We start from the raw sequence: 14,142 nt of genomic DNA on the forward strand, positions 1-14,142 counted from the left end.
TTTTTTTTTTTTTTTGTATCTCAATCACTCTAATTCACCCTAGCATTGGTAACAACTTGAATCGTGAGCCCCACCTAATCACTTAGAGAAACATAGTTTAAAAACAAAACAAAATAAAGACAGAAGTGAAAAGGACTCAACGAGATATGGTGAAACTATTTCTAACACCTGAGCTCTGTGCTTTTATGAATAGACTCTTTAGATGTTGCCATCTAGTCAGATTGGTTCCTCAACTCCTACAACCAAAATGCTTCCATCCATTTAGATTGGTTTGTGCCATCCTTAATAGGGATAAATTTCTAGGCTCTGGAGTTTATTTATTGCAACGAAAAGGTAACAAAAAGTTCTACCCCACCCCCAAACTTAAATCTAACATTGTCCTCAATGTTTCTAATCAAAGAACAGTACCAAAAATATAAGTAACATGATAAAATAGTAAAGAGAGAAGTCGGAAAGATAGTACCTGGGTGAAGTGTAACCAAAAACCTACAAAAATATTATACAACATACAAAATCGCCTCGATGGTCAATCAAGGTAAACATGGTCCTCTAGAGGGACCTCCTCAACATCACCTATAGGAAAAGGCTCTAAAAAGGGCTTCAATCGCTGATCGTTAACCTTCGAAGAACCACTACCATCTGGTGTCTCAATCTCAACAGTGCCATGGGGAAAAACAGTACGGACCACAAAAGGACCGGTCCACCGAGAGCGCAACTTCCCGGGGAATAGATGCAAACAAGTGTCATACAGAAGAACTTTTTGACCTGGAGAAAATGACTTTCGTAAAATATTCCTATCATGCACAAGTTTCATTTTGTTCTTATACTCCTTAGCACTATCGTATGCATCTCTATGAATCTCGTCCAACTCATTGAGCTGGAGCTTTCTTTGAGCTCCTGCCTTGTCAAGTGAAAAGTTTAAGTTCTTAATAGCCCAATAGGCTCGATGCTCTAACTCAACAGGCAGGTGACATGCCTTGCCCACTAAACGATAAGGTGACATTCCAATGGGTGTCTTAAACGCAGTACGGTAAGCCCATAAGGCATCAGTAAGCCTCGACGACCAGTCTTTCCTATTTGGATTAACTGTTTTCTCTAGAATACGTTTAATTTCCCTATTGGAAACCTCTACCTGACCACTAGTCTGAGGGTGATATGGGGTTGCTACTTTATGGGTAATACCGTATTGTTTCATTAAAAGAGAAAACGGTCTATTACAAAAGTGTGAACCTCCATCACTAATTATAGCTCGCGGCGTACCAAAACGTGTAAGTATATTCTCTTTCAAAAACTGGACTACGACCCTGTGGTCATTCGTTCTACACGGAACCGCCTCAACCCACTTAGACACATAGTCTACAACGACAAGTATGTAAAGATAACCAAACGAAATAGGAAATGGACCCATAAAATCAATGCCCCACACATCAAAGACCTCAATCACTAAAATAGGGTTCAAAGGCATCATATTTCTACGGGAAATGGTTCCTAACTTCTGGCAACGCTCACAAGAAACACAATGACTATGGGAATCTTTAAACAACGAAGGCCAGTAAAATCCACACTGCAAAATCTTAGCAGCAGTCTTCTTAGCACTAAAATGACCCCCACATGCATGTTCATGACAAAAGGAGATAATACTAGACTGGTCACTCTCAGATACACATCTCCTAATAATCTGGTCCGGACAATACTTAAACAGATAAGGATCGTCCCAAAAGAAATGCTTAACCTCGGCTAAAAACCTAGAACAATCTTGCTTACCCCAATGTTGAGGGGTTCGACCAGTAACAAGATAATTCACTATATTTGCATACCAAGGTGACTGGGAAACAGAGAACAATTGTTCATCAGGAAAGCTATCCCTTATAGGAAGGGAATCACTAGGGAAACTAACAACTAGCCTAGACAAAAGATCTGCTACTACATTTTCTGCACCCTTTTTGTCTCTAATGTCTGGGGAAAATTCCTGTAACAATAGGATCCATCTAATCAATCTAGGTTTGGTATCCTTCTTAGATAAAAGGTATTTCAAAGCAGCATGATCTGTATAGATTATGATCTTAGAACCTAATAGGTAGGACCTAAACTTATCCAAGGCAAACACGATGGCTAAAAGTTCCTTCTCGGTAGTTGTGTAGTTCATTTGGGCATCATTCAGAGTTTTGCTAGCATAATAAATCACATGAAGTAATTTGCTTTCTCGTTGTCCTAAAACGACGTCTATAGCATAATCTGAAGAATCACACATAATCTCAAAGGGTAGGTTCTAGTTAGGTGCCTGGATTATTGGGGCAGTAGTGAGTAAAGTTTTAAGCTTCTCAAAAGCCTCTAAACAAGCATCATCAAAGACAAACTTAACATCTTTTGCAAGAAAATTGCAAAGAGGTCTAGAAATCAAGCTAAAATCCTTAATGAATCGACGGTAAAACCTGCATGCCCTAGGAATGACCTAATATCCTTTACGGTTTTTGGGACCTGTAAAGTCTTAATAAGGTCAACTTTGGCTTTGTCTACCTCTATACCCTTCGAAGAGATGATATGCCCTAATACAATTCCTGATTTAACCATGAAATGGCATTTTTCCCAATTAAGCACTAAATTTTTTTCCTTACACCTAGTCAAAACTAATGTCAAATGATGCAAGCACTCATCGAAAGATGAACCAAACACTGAAAAATCATCCATAAAGACCTCTAAGAACCGTTCTACCATATCAGAAAATATGCTCATCATACAACGCTGAAAAGTTGCATGGGCATTACATAGCCCGAAAGGCATGCGTCTATACACAAAGGTACCAAAGGGACAAGTAAAAGTGGTTTTCTCTTGGTCTTCTGGGCCAATAACGATCTGATTATAACCAGAGTAGCCATCTAAGAAGCAATAGTGACTATGTCCAGCTAATCGCTCTAGAATTTGGTCGATAAAAGGGAGGGGAAAGTGATCCTTCCTTGTGACCTTGTTCAATTTCCTATAGTCAATACACACACGCCATCCCGTGGTCACTCGGGTTGGGATTAATTCATTATTATCATTTTGGACTATAGTGATACCTGATTTCTTGGGGACAACCTGAACAGGGCTGACCCACTTACTGTCTGAAATTGGTTAAATAATACCCGCATCTAACAACTTAAGCACCTCTTTTCGAACTACCTATTTCATGTTAGGGTTTAGTCGACGTTGCATCTCCCTAGAAGGTTTGGAGTCTTCCTCTAAATGAATCTGATGCATACACACAGTAGGACTTATACCCTTAATGTCTGCTATAGTCCACCCTAAAGCTTCCTTATTGTCTTGAAGTACATTTACTAGCCTACATTCCTGATCACTATCCAAATTGGAAGCTACAATCACAGGAAAAGTCTCAGATGGGCCTAAAAACACATACTTTAGAGTATCCGGTAGCGATTTAAGGTCCCACTTTGGGGGCTCTTCTAAAGAAGGAATTAGGGTAGTCTCAGAAACTGGTAACGGTTCGAACCTAGATTTCCATCTATCAGTGTCTAACACAGGGGTAGTGATGGTTTTTTTCAAATTGGTTGTAGTTGTAGTGGTAAAAAGGTTCTTTTCAGACTTGTGAAGGTAACAAAATTTCTAGATTTAAATAAAATTTAGGAAAATAACAAACTGACGTAAAATTTTATTGAGAAATAGGGGTTAAGATTCCACCATTCAACAATACTTATGTGATCTAATATTTTTTTACTATGCAATTTAAATAATTGGGTTGATTCTAAATATTGCCAAAAGCAGATTTTCCAAAATATCAAATGTTAATCACAAGTATAATGCATCAAGAGTTTAAAACTAAGCATGCATTATCAAGGGAAAACACAGTTGATTAATAAAAACCATTTAAATCATTTTTATCAATGCAATCAATCATATAAAAATATTGCATAAATTAATAAAATAGAGATTACCACATAATTATTGTGAGAATGGCTTCCTCTGTCACCCCTGGGTTTGGGTTTAGCTCCTCATCCCAAAAACACACTCACAAGATAAATTCATGGCTAAATAGATGTTTTTATTGATGATATGGTGTTTAACAGAATTTTTTGCAACGCTGTATAAATGTTACAGTGTGACTGTTACAATGTTCGAAAAAAGACTGCCTGTAAACGATACTTCTGAACTGCAGCAAAATAACGACACAGTTATGCTGCTGTAGGTACTATTGAAGAACGACGCTCCAGAAGCGTCTGTTCTTCGTTCTTCGTCTTCCTCCTTGAACAGCAGCAGCAGCAGCAGCAACAATCAATGGTATCTTCCTCGTTTCGGCTCTGAACTCTCTCCTATTTCTCTCCAAACTTTTCTAACCCTTCTATGACAAAAACCCAACTATATATAGCCTTCAGATTCCCTAGAAACTCGATCAAATTCGAGAATAAATCTCTTATTCTTCACGTGCAGTTTGAACAATAATTCCATCTGTCGATCTTTGTATGCGACTGTTAGCTATTCTATTTCTCCCAAAATCTTCTCTGACTTGAACTAGACTAAATACACGGTTGTAAAGCGTAGAAAATCCCCCAAAAATCTCTCACCAATCTTTGAAACTCAAAACAGAACACCGTGTCGTGTTAGGACTTTGATTACTTCTCCCGTCCATTCCAGCCCAATTGGTTGGGTCCAATTGATTGTACCAGGCCTGTTTAGTCATGTAGATTCCATACGTACCAAATACAACAGTTGAATCTCCTAAAATCACGTCCGAAATTCGATCTCCAAATCTGCTAGACGATGCATAGTCCTTTCCCGCCAAAACTTGTATTTGAATTATGAAGATGACCTCCCCTTATCCAGTTCCGGTCTCCCTTTAGCAGATGCCTGGAAATGGGTCACCCCTTAGTAATTAGGTTACCCCTTATCCAAAGCGATAGTCCGTATAGTAATTTTCTCCCACGGGCGCAAAAACCATTTTTTTAGCCAATTTCGCCGCAAAAGCCTTATTTTTCCAAAAACACCTACAAATAAATAAAATAACCAAATAAGTACGATATCGAGCACTAACAATATATACAAATGAGCTATATTAGACACATAAATGCGTCTATCAAATACCCCCAAACTTATTATTTGCTAGTCCTCGAGCAAATCAAAGCTACAAAATAAAATCCTAACTCACTGTCGCAGGCATCGTTGATTGCATTTAGCGTATGCAATAAGCCTTTAAACCCCTAGGTGGCCCTAGTGGCCGAGTTATAGTCTCGGGAGGGCTTACCAGAGATATACCCACAAAACCTTTACTCCTAATTGGTCACAAGTATCCAAAGAGCTATGAGGACATACATATTCTCAACCTATCTCCAAGTAACTAGAATACCAGAGAAATTAAAGGTGTCAGCTCTAAAGCTAACTGAAGAAAAGGGGAGACACATCCACAAGACTGCTAGATAAAGAGATATCCGCTATACAGCTAGATAAACATTGTAAGATGCGTCCGCTGCTTTACAGCTGGATAAGATTAGGAGAGAGATAAAAATGAGAGGGACATCTGCTATACAGCTGGACTAATTACGTGTGATGAGTTAAACCAGTGCTAGAAAGATCTTGAATGCCAGATTGAAAGCAGACTAACAAAGCAACCAAAATGCATCTTTCTTCGACTCTCTCACAGTGCCCAGTAGGAACAACGTCTTCTTCGGTCTTCAACTGTTGATGATAAACTCTCGAACCTCATGGAACCTTGACAATTAACTCTTCTCTTCGATTTCTTGCTTGACTTATAAATTTCTTCTTCCCTATGGCCTTATTGAACAAAAAGAACGTAATGATGTTTCATTTTTTCTTTTTTTTCATTTTTTTTTCATTTTTTTTTTTCATTTTTTTTTTTTCATTTTTTTTTTTGCTTTTTGATATATTACAAGAAAAAAATTTACATGGCCATGAGAGAAGGACTTTCAAAACTTGGATCTTCGCAACTTGTGATGTCTTGGTATCATGAATTCTAACAACTTATATCATTTTCTCTTATAACTTCAACTTTGATTTTTGAATTATTCTCTTCTATTGTTGCTTCTAAACCTAAAACGTCTTCACTTTCTTCATAGATTTTGATGTCGCTCCACTTGTTGATGATGATGAGTTTCTACTGAGAGAGAGTCGCAATCCAGTAACTAAGACTACATTGTGAGGTTGCTTTGTCTTTCTGGCATTTCCTGACCTACTTACCTTTCCATCATGTATGGTTAGGTCCATCACGGTTACCCTCTAAAAAGAACAAGTTCTCTCCTGAATTTCAAGGATCTCAATGTCTTTTTCTCTAATGTCTCAATAATTTGTTATCTGTAGCATTCCAATTTCTATCTTTTCGGTGAGAAACAGTATGTAACTTAGCTAACCGGATACCATGTGATGCTAGAAGTTTCAAAAGTGCAACACAATAGTTTCTCCCATACCCCCAAACTTAAATCTAACATTGTCCTCAATGTTCTAAAGATGAAATTAAAAGCATGAACAAGGAGAAACTATTACCACTGGGGGGGAAAAGAAATAAGGAAGGATATTACCGTATCACATGAACGCGGGAGCCTCCCAGTAAATGCTAAATTTATAGTCATTAGCTAGACATCAAATACCTCTAAAAGAATTGTCACCTTCCAAAGTCGTATACCAATAGTCGAAACAATTGTGGGTCCATAAGACCAAATAGAACTGCCACGAATAGGAGACAAATGCTCAAGATCAGAAAAATGAGCAGATAGAGCACAACCTGATCTAAAGTTTCTCGCAAGACAACTGGATTTATCTGAGGTTCCCACTTGGGCTTCATATGAGTGTCTCGGCAAACAGATTCATCCGAAAAACGGGTCTCTAACATATGGATTTTCTCCTGGACAGTATCAGGCGGATCAGGTTGTGGAGTCTGAATAGACTCAAGCGATACCTCAGATGCACTAGGCTTGAGTCCCAAGTTAGGGACTTCTACTGGGGATAATTGACAATCTCTACCCCCAAATTTAGGGTAATCACTATTCTCCGTAATACCTTTAACTATGGCTTGAATTTCCGGATCCGGAGAGTATTTAAAATACTCTAGAGCTTCTTCTAGTTCACTACCCCCAAACTTAGAGTTTTGGGTGTCTCTAGATAAACTAGTCACAATATTCCTAATTTCTAGACCATCCGGTTCCTGAAAAAGGTCAATTGCTTTCTCTGAGTTATAATCAGGTGGTTCATCCTCTAAATTCTTTTGAGGTATACTAGTTATAGAACTTATATGTTTCATATCCTCTATGGTCATCCCTAGAGTTTCCTTATTGTGTTGAAGCACAGTTCCTGGCCTAATCTCATGATCACTATCCAAATCGGAAGTTATAGGCAAAATCTCAGATGGGCCTACAAATGCATAATTGGGGTCCAACTTAGGAGGATCTTTAGGCTCTTCGAAATAGGGGCTTAAGGTAGATTCGGTATCTAGTAATGGTTCAAACCTAGATTGCCATCTATCGGTATCTAACATAGGAATAGAATCCAACAGAGCATTTACTTGTTCAATGTTGCTATCATCGTCAAAATCCATGCTAAAACGGTCTAGACAACTCTCTAATGGATCTTCCGATTCGGTGTTTGGTACAGACTTCGGAACTAAGGTTCCTATCATGTTGACCTCTTCAATGCACGTGTCATCTAGCTCAGAATGTAGCTTATTGACATTAAAAATATTCAACTCAATAGTCATATTACCAAAAGATAGATTCATAATACCATTTCGACAGTTTATGATCGCATTAGACGTGGCTAAAAACGGGCGACCTAAAATCACTGGTATTTGGTTCTCTGGGTCAGGGACAGGTTAGGTATCTAGGATAATAAAATCCACTGGATAAATAAACTTGTCAACCTCTATGAGAACATCCTCGATCACACCACGAGGAAATTTAACGGACCTATCAGCTAACTGAAGTGTTATCTGGGTAGGTTTCATCTCACCAAGTCCTAGCTTAAGGTACACATGGTATGGCATTAAGTTCACACTGGCTCCTAAGTCAAGCAACGCTTTCTCAACACGGTATTTACCTATTGTGCAAGAAATGGTCGGGGACCCTGGGTCTTTATACTTAGGAGTAATGGTATTCTGAATAATAGAACTCACATGAATAGCTATGAAGGCTTTCCTCTGGACACTGATCTTACGCTTTCGCGTACACAAGTCCTTAAGGAACTTGGCATAAGAGGGAATCTGCCTAATTGCATCTAATAATGGAAGGTTGATATTAACCTGCTTAAAAACCTCCAATATATCATTAAAGATGGACTCCCTCTTAGTCGGAACTAGCAGTTGTGGAAACGGGGCTCTGGGAACAAAGTCGGGCTCAACAAGACCCTCATTGGTCTCTTTGGAGACTCTATCAGTCTCCTCATTTTCTGGCTCAGCAGGGTGAACTACAGCATGTTCACTATCAGGCATGGCAACCTTGTTGTCAACCTTCTTTCCACTCCTCAGGGTTGTGACAGCATTCACATGATTGTACGATTTCTCTCCTTTGGGGTTAGGATCAGTATGACTGGGGAACCTTCCATTTTCTCTCTCACTTATAAACTTAGCTATTTGTCCTACTTGAAGTTCTAATTTGGCAAGACTCTGGGAATTATTCTTCAACTCTTGCCTAGTTTCTTGTTGAAAGCTAAGGTGGTTCTTTGATAGCATGTCATGGTTATTTGCTAACATAGTGAGAGTTTCTTCTAAGGTAGAGATCTTTTTCTCAGAAGTGTTCTGAAACTGGGTTTGACCTGAAGAATTCTTAAAACCAAAACCTGGGGGAGGCTGAGAATTGCTAGACTGGACTTGACTCTGGCCCTTAGACCAAGATAATTAGGATGGTTTTCCCAACCAGGGTTGTAGGTTTCTGAGTAGGGGTCAAACTTCTCTCTGACGGTTCTCAACCTAGAGTTGTTATAGACAGCATGGGATTGTTCTTCACTAACTTGACCTTCCCAAATGAATTATCGAGCTCTATTCCAACTAGAGACTTGAGAGGCTCTATTAGGTTCAACAAGGGACCTATTTTTAGGCTGATTCAATTCCAAAGCTTCTAACCTTCAGATAAAGCAGCAAACTTAGCATCTGAACCAAAACTTTATCTACCACATTGGTGCTACTTCTATTGACCAAGAGTCTTTTAGGGGTTCAACACAAGACTCCCACTGTTGGGATTTTTCAGCGATAGCTCCTAAGAAGGTAAAAGCATCTTCACACATTTTTACTAGTGAACTCACCAGCGCACTAGATCGACCATATCTTTGGTCGAATAGTCCAAACCATTATAAATAATCTCTACAAGTTTCATCTTATCAAATCCATGGTGAGGACACTGGGATAGAAGATCATTGAATCTCTCTAAAAATCTATAAAGAGACTCTCCCTCTTGTTGCACACTAGTACTAATGTTCTGCCTAACAGCTGCAGTTTTATGCTTAGGGTAGAACTTCATATAGAAGGAAGCGATAAGTTCCTGCCATGTTTCTATGAATTCATAAGGTAGGATGTTCAGCCAGGTCTTGGCTTTGTCTCTCAAAGAAAAGGGAAACATCTTAAGTTTCAAGACTTCATCGATAAGGTCCTTTATCCTAATTGTTCCACAAATTTACTCAAAGTCCCTAATATGAAAATAAGGGTTCTCATCATCCTTTCCTAAGAATATAGGGATCATCTGAAGAATACTAGGTTTTATCTCAAAATTAGCCGTAGTGGCTGGCAATTTAATGCACGAGGCTCGGTTGGACCTAGTTGGGAACATGTAATCTTTCAAAGTTTCCATCGCTGACACAGCAGAAGTACTAGGGGTACTTTCCTCATGAAGAGATAGGTTCTCAAAACTGAAGTTTCCAAAAACAGGGCTCTCAAAAGAAGAGTCTTCGAGCTCCCTGCTTAAATCAGAAGAACTACTAGGTTTTTCGCTAATCAATCGACCTAGAGTATCTCTTTTCCAAGCCCTATTAACAAAATCGGGCATACACTAAAAAGAATTCAAAAAGAAATAAAAATCCTAACAGGAAGGTTCTAGCAATCACACAGCAGGCTGACTCGACTTTACCACAGCAAACCTAAAGATTTCTAGCAAACAACAAGCATGATGGCTCCACTTAGATTGTTTCTAGACCAGCTTCTAATCCTTCGAAAGGGAATTCGTTACAATTTAAGCAAACCCCTCTGGAATCAATCCGAGTTAAAGTAAGTTGAATCGAGGCGAGGGAAGCTCAGTGGAGCTTTGATACCCAAAACCTCACCGATCCAATGCGGCGCAGTCACGCATTCAACTCGCAGAAACCGTCAAGAACTTCGAGGTGTGCTTAAAAGAGTAACCAATATTTTTCGAATGATTGTCCTGTTAAGCTCGATACCCTATAGGTCTCTTTCTAGTCCAAATTTTAGGCTTAGGTTCGCTTTAGGTTTCGTTTTCCTAAGGCGGGCAAGAAGGGAGCGGTGATGAAATCCGAACCCTTATCTTGTTTAGGCCAGGCCTTGCCCTTTACTAGGAATATAAAAACAGTCCGGTTCGTCCTCAAACAATTATCACCTTAAGGAATACAGTAACCCGCTTGCAGGAGATTCGCGAGTGTTTCGATTGGACTTACCTCCCGTACCAGACGGGGATGAACCGTTGAAGTCGACTCGGGCCACGACTCCTATGTCGTGTGCGAACCCGAGGGGCCGAGACGATATCGTAATCCGTCCTTCCCTGCAACAGTTTATATTTAAGGGTACCCTTCCGTAGGGTAAAAAAAATAAAAATGTCCAAAATTAATGTCCAAAGTCCATAAAAAAAATACAAAAGAAAAGAAAGTCTAAAAAAAATTACAAAAAAAAATGTCTCTCTTTTTTTTCTCTCTTTTTATCAAAAAATAAATAAAATTCTTCTTCTTTTGCTCCTTTTGCTTTTCCTTTTACTCCAAGTCTTTAAATGTCCACCAAAAACTTTGGAAAAAATTTCTTTCGCTCCAAATTCAAGAATCTGAAAGAAAAAGACAAAAAACCAGAAACGTAAAGAAGAACAAATAAATAAAAAAAATAAATCTAAAAAAAAATGCTAACTAAACACAGGTCCGCGTCGGCGGCGCCAAAAATTTGATGGTTTTTTCAAATTGGTTGTAGTTGTAGTGGTAAAAAGGTTCTTTTCAGACTTGTGAAGGTAACAAAATTTCTAGATTTAAATAAAATTTAGGAAAATAGCAAACTGACGTAAAATTTTATTGAGAAATAGGGGTTAAGATTCCACCATTCAACAATACTTATGTGATCTAATATTTTTTTACTATGCAATTTAAATAATTGGGTTGATTCTAAATATTGCCAAAAGCAGATTTTCCAAAATATCAAATGTTAATCACAAGTATAATGCATCAAGAGTTTAAAACTAAGCATGCATTATCAAGGGAAAACACATTTGATTAATAAAAACCATTTAAATCATTTTTATCAATGCAATCAATCATATAAAAATATTGCATAAATTAATAAAATAGAGATTACCACATAATTATTGTGAGAATGGCTTCCTCTGTCACCCCTGGGTTTGGGTTTAGCTCCTCATCCCAAAAACACACTCACAAGATAAATTCATGGCTAAATAGATGTTTTTATTGATGATATGGTGTTTAACAGAATTTTTTGCAACGCTGTATAAATGTTACAGCGTGACTGTTACAATGTTCGAAAAAAGACTGCCTGTAAATGATACTTCTGAACTGCAGCAAAATAACGACACAGTTATGCTGCTGTAGGTACTATTGAAGAACGACGCTCCAGGAGCGTCTGTTCTTCGTTCTTCGTCTTCCTCCTTGAACAGCAGCAACAATCAATGGTATCTTCCTCGTTTCGGCTCTGAACTCTCTCCTATTTCTCTCCAAACTTTTCTAACCCTTCTATGACAAAAACCCAACTATATATAGCCTTCAGATTCCCTAGAAACTCGATCAAATTCGAGAATAAATCTCTTATTCTTCACGTGCAGTTTGAACAATAATTCCATCTGTCGATCTTTGTATGCGACTGTTAGCTATTCTATTGCTCCCTAAATCTTCTCTGACTTGAACTAGACTAAATACACGGTTGTACAGCGTAGAAAATCCCCCAAAAATCTCTCACCAATCTTTGAAACTCAAAACAGAACACCGTGTCGTGTTAGGACTTTGATTACTTCTCCCGTCCATTCCAGCTCAATTGGTTGGGTCCAATTGATTGTACCAGGCCTGTTTAGTCATGTAGATTCCATACGTACCAAATACAGCAGTTGAATCTCCTAAAATCACGTCCGAAATTCGATCTCCAAATCTGCCAGACGCTGCATAGTCCTTTCCCACCAAAACTTGTATTTGAATTATGAAGATGACCTCCCCTTATCCAGTTCCGGTCTCCCTTTAGCAGATGCCTGGAAATGGGTCACCCCTTAGTAATTAGGTTACCCCTTATCCAAAGCGAGATTCCGTATAGTAATTTTCTCCCACGGGCGCAAAAACCATTTTTTAGCCAATTTCGCCGCAAAAGCCTTATTTTTCCAAAAACACCTACAAATAAATAAAATAACCAAATAAGTACGATATCGAGCACTAACAATATATACAAATGAGCTATATTAGACACATAAATGCGTCTATCAGGTAGAATCTAATAGGGACTTCACCTGTTCAATAGTGCTATCGTCGTCAAAATCTAAACCAAAATGGGATAGACAACTTTCTAATGGGTCTTCAGACAAGATGTTTGGTAATGACTCCTGAACTAAGGCTTATATCATGTTCACTTCCTCAACACATGTGTCATCTAGCTCATGAGGTTGCTTACTGACATTAAAAATGTTCATCTCCATAGTCATATTGCCAAAAGATAAACTCATCACACCATTTCGACAGTTAATGATCGCATTAGACGTAGCTAAAAATGGGCGACCTAAAATCACAGGTATCTGGTTCTCTGGGTCAGGGACAGGTTGGGTATCTAGGACCACGAAATCCACTGGATAAATAAAATTGTCGACCTCAATAAGAACATCCTCGATAACACCTCGAGGGATTTTAACAGACCTATCAGCTAATTGCAGTGTCATCTGAGTAGGTTTCATTTCACCAAGTCCTAGCTGTAAGTATACATGGAATGGCAGTAAGTTCACACTGGCTCCTAAATCAAGTAAAGATTTTTATACCCGGAAGTTACCTATTGTGCAAGCAATGGTAGGAGAACCTGGGTCTTTGTACTTTGGAGTTGTGGTGTTCTGAATGATTGAACTTACGTGACTAGCTAAAAAGGCTTTCTTATGGACGCTAATTTTTCGCTTTCGCGTACACATATCCTTAAGGAACTTGGCATAAGCAGGAATTTGCCTAATTGCATCTAATAAGGGAAGGTTTATGGTAACTTGCTTAAAAACCTCCACTATGTCATTAACATTCGATTCCTTCTTTGTTGGTACTAATAGCTGAGGAAATGGGGCTCTAGACCTAAAATCAGACCTTTCAGGAACCGAATTCACATCATCAGAAACTTTATCAGTCTCTTCAGCTACTGGTCCTGAGAGGTGAGATCCTGAGGGGTGAACTACAGTATGTTCACTATCGGGCATGGTTACCTTATTGTCTACAACTCTACCACTTCTAAGGGTTCTAACAACATTCAATTGATTCGATGGTTTTGCACCTAATTCATGAACTCCTCTAGGGTTGGGTTGTGTTTGACTAGGAAACTTACCTTTTTCTCTCAAAGAATCACTCAGACCAACCTGGGTTTTTAACTCGGAAATAGCCTGACTATTTTCTTGTCCTATCCTGTTACTAGCTTGTAGACTCTGTTCTACGGATAACTGGAATTTTGCAGTTTGCTGAGTTAACAAGGCGAGAGATTCCTCTAAACTTAGGATTTTCTTATCTGACTGATTCTGAAACTGAGCATGTACTCAAGGATTCTTAGTATAGCCAAAACCTGGGGGAGCATTAGAATTACTAAACTGACCTTGACTTTGGCCCTTAGACCACGAAAGGTTCAGATGGTTTCTCCAACCAGGATTATAGGTTTCTGAATATGGGTCAATCTTTTGACGGTTATCAAATCTAGTGTTATTATAAAGAGCATTGGCATGCTCTTCAATATTCTATCCTTCCCAAAAAGGCTCCACTCTACCACTAGTCTGGCCCACT

This window comes from Papaver somniferum, chromosome 4 (assembly GCF_003573695.1).
Source record: "Papaver somniferum cultivar HN1 chromosome 4, ASM357369v1, whole genome shotgun sequence".
Lineage (NCBI taxonomy): Eukaryota > Viridiplantae > Streptophyta > Magnoliopsida > Ranunculales > Papaveraceae > Papaver > Papaver somniferum.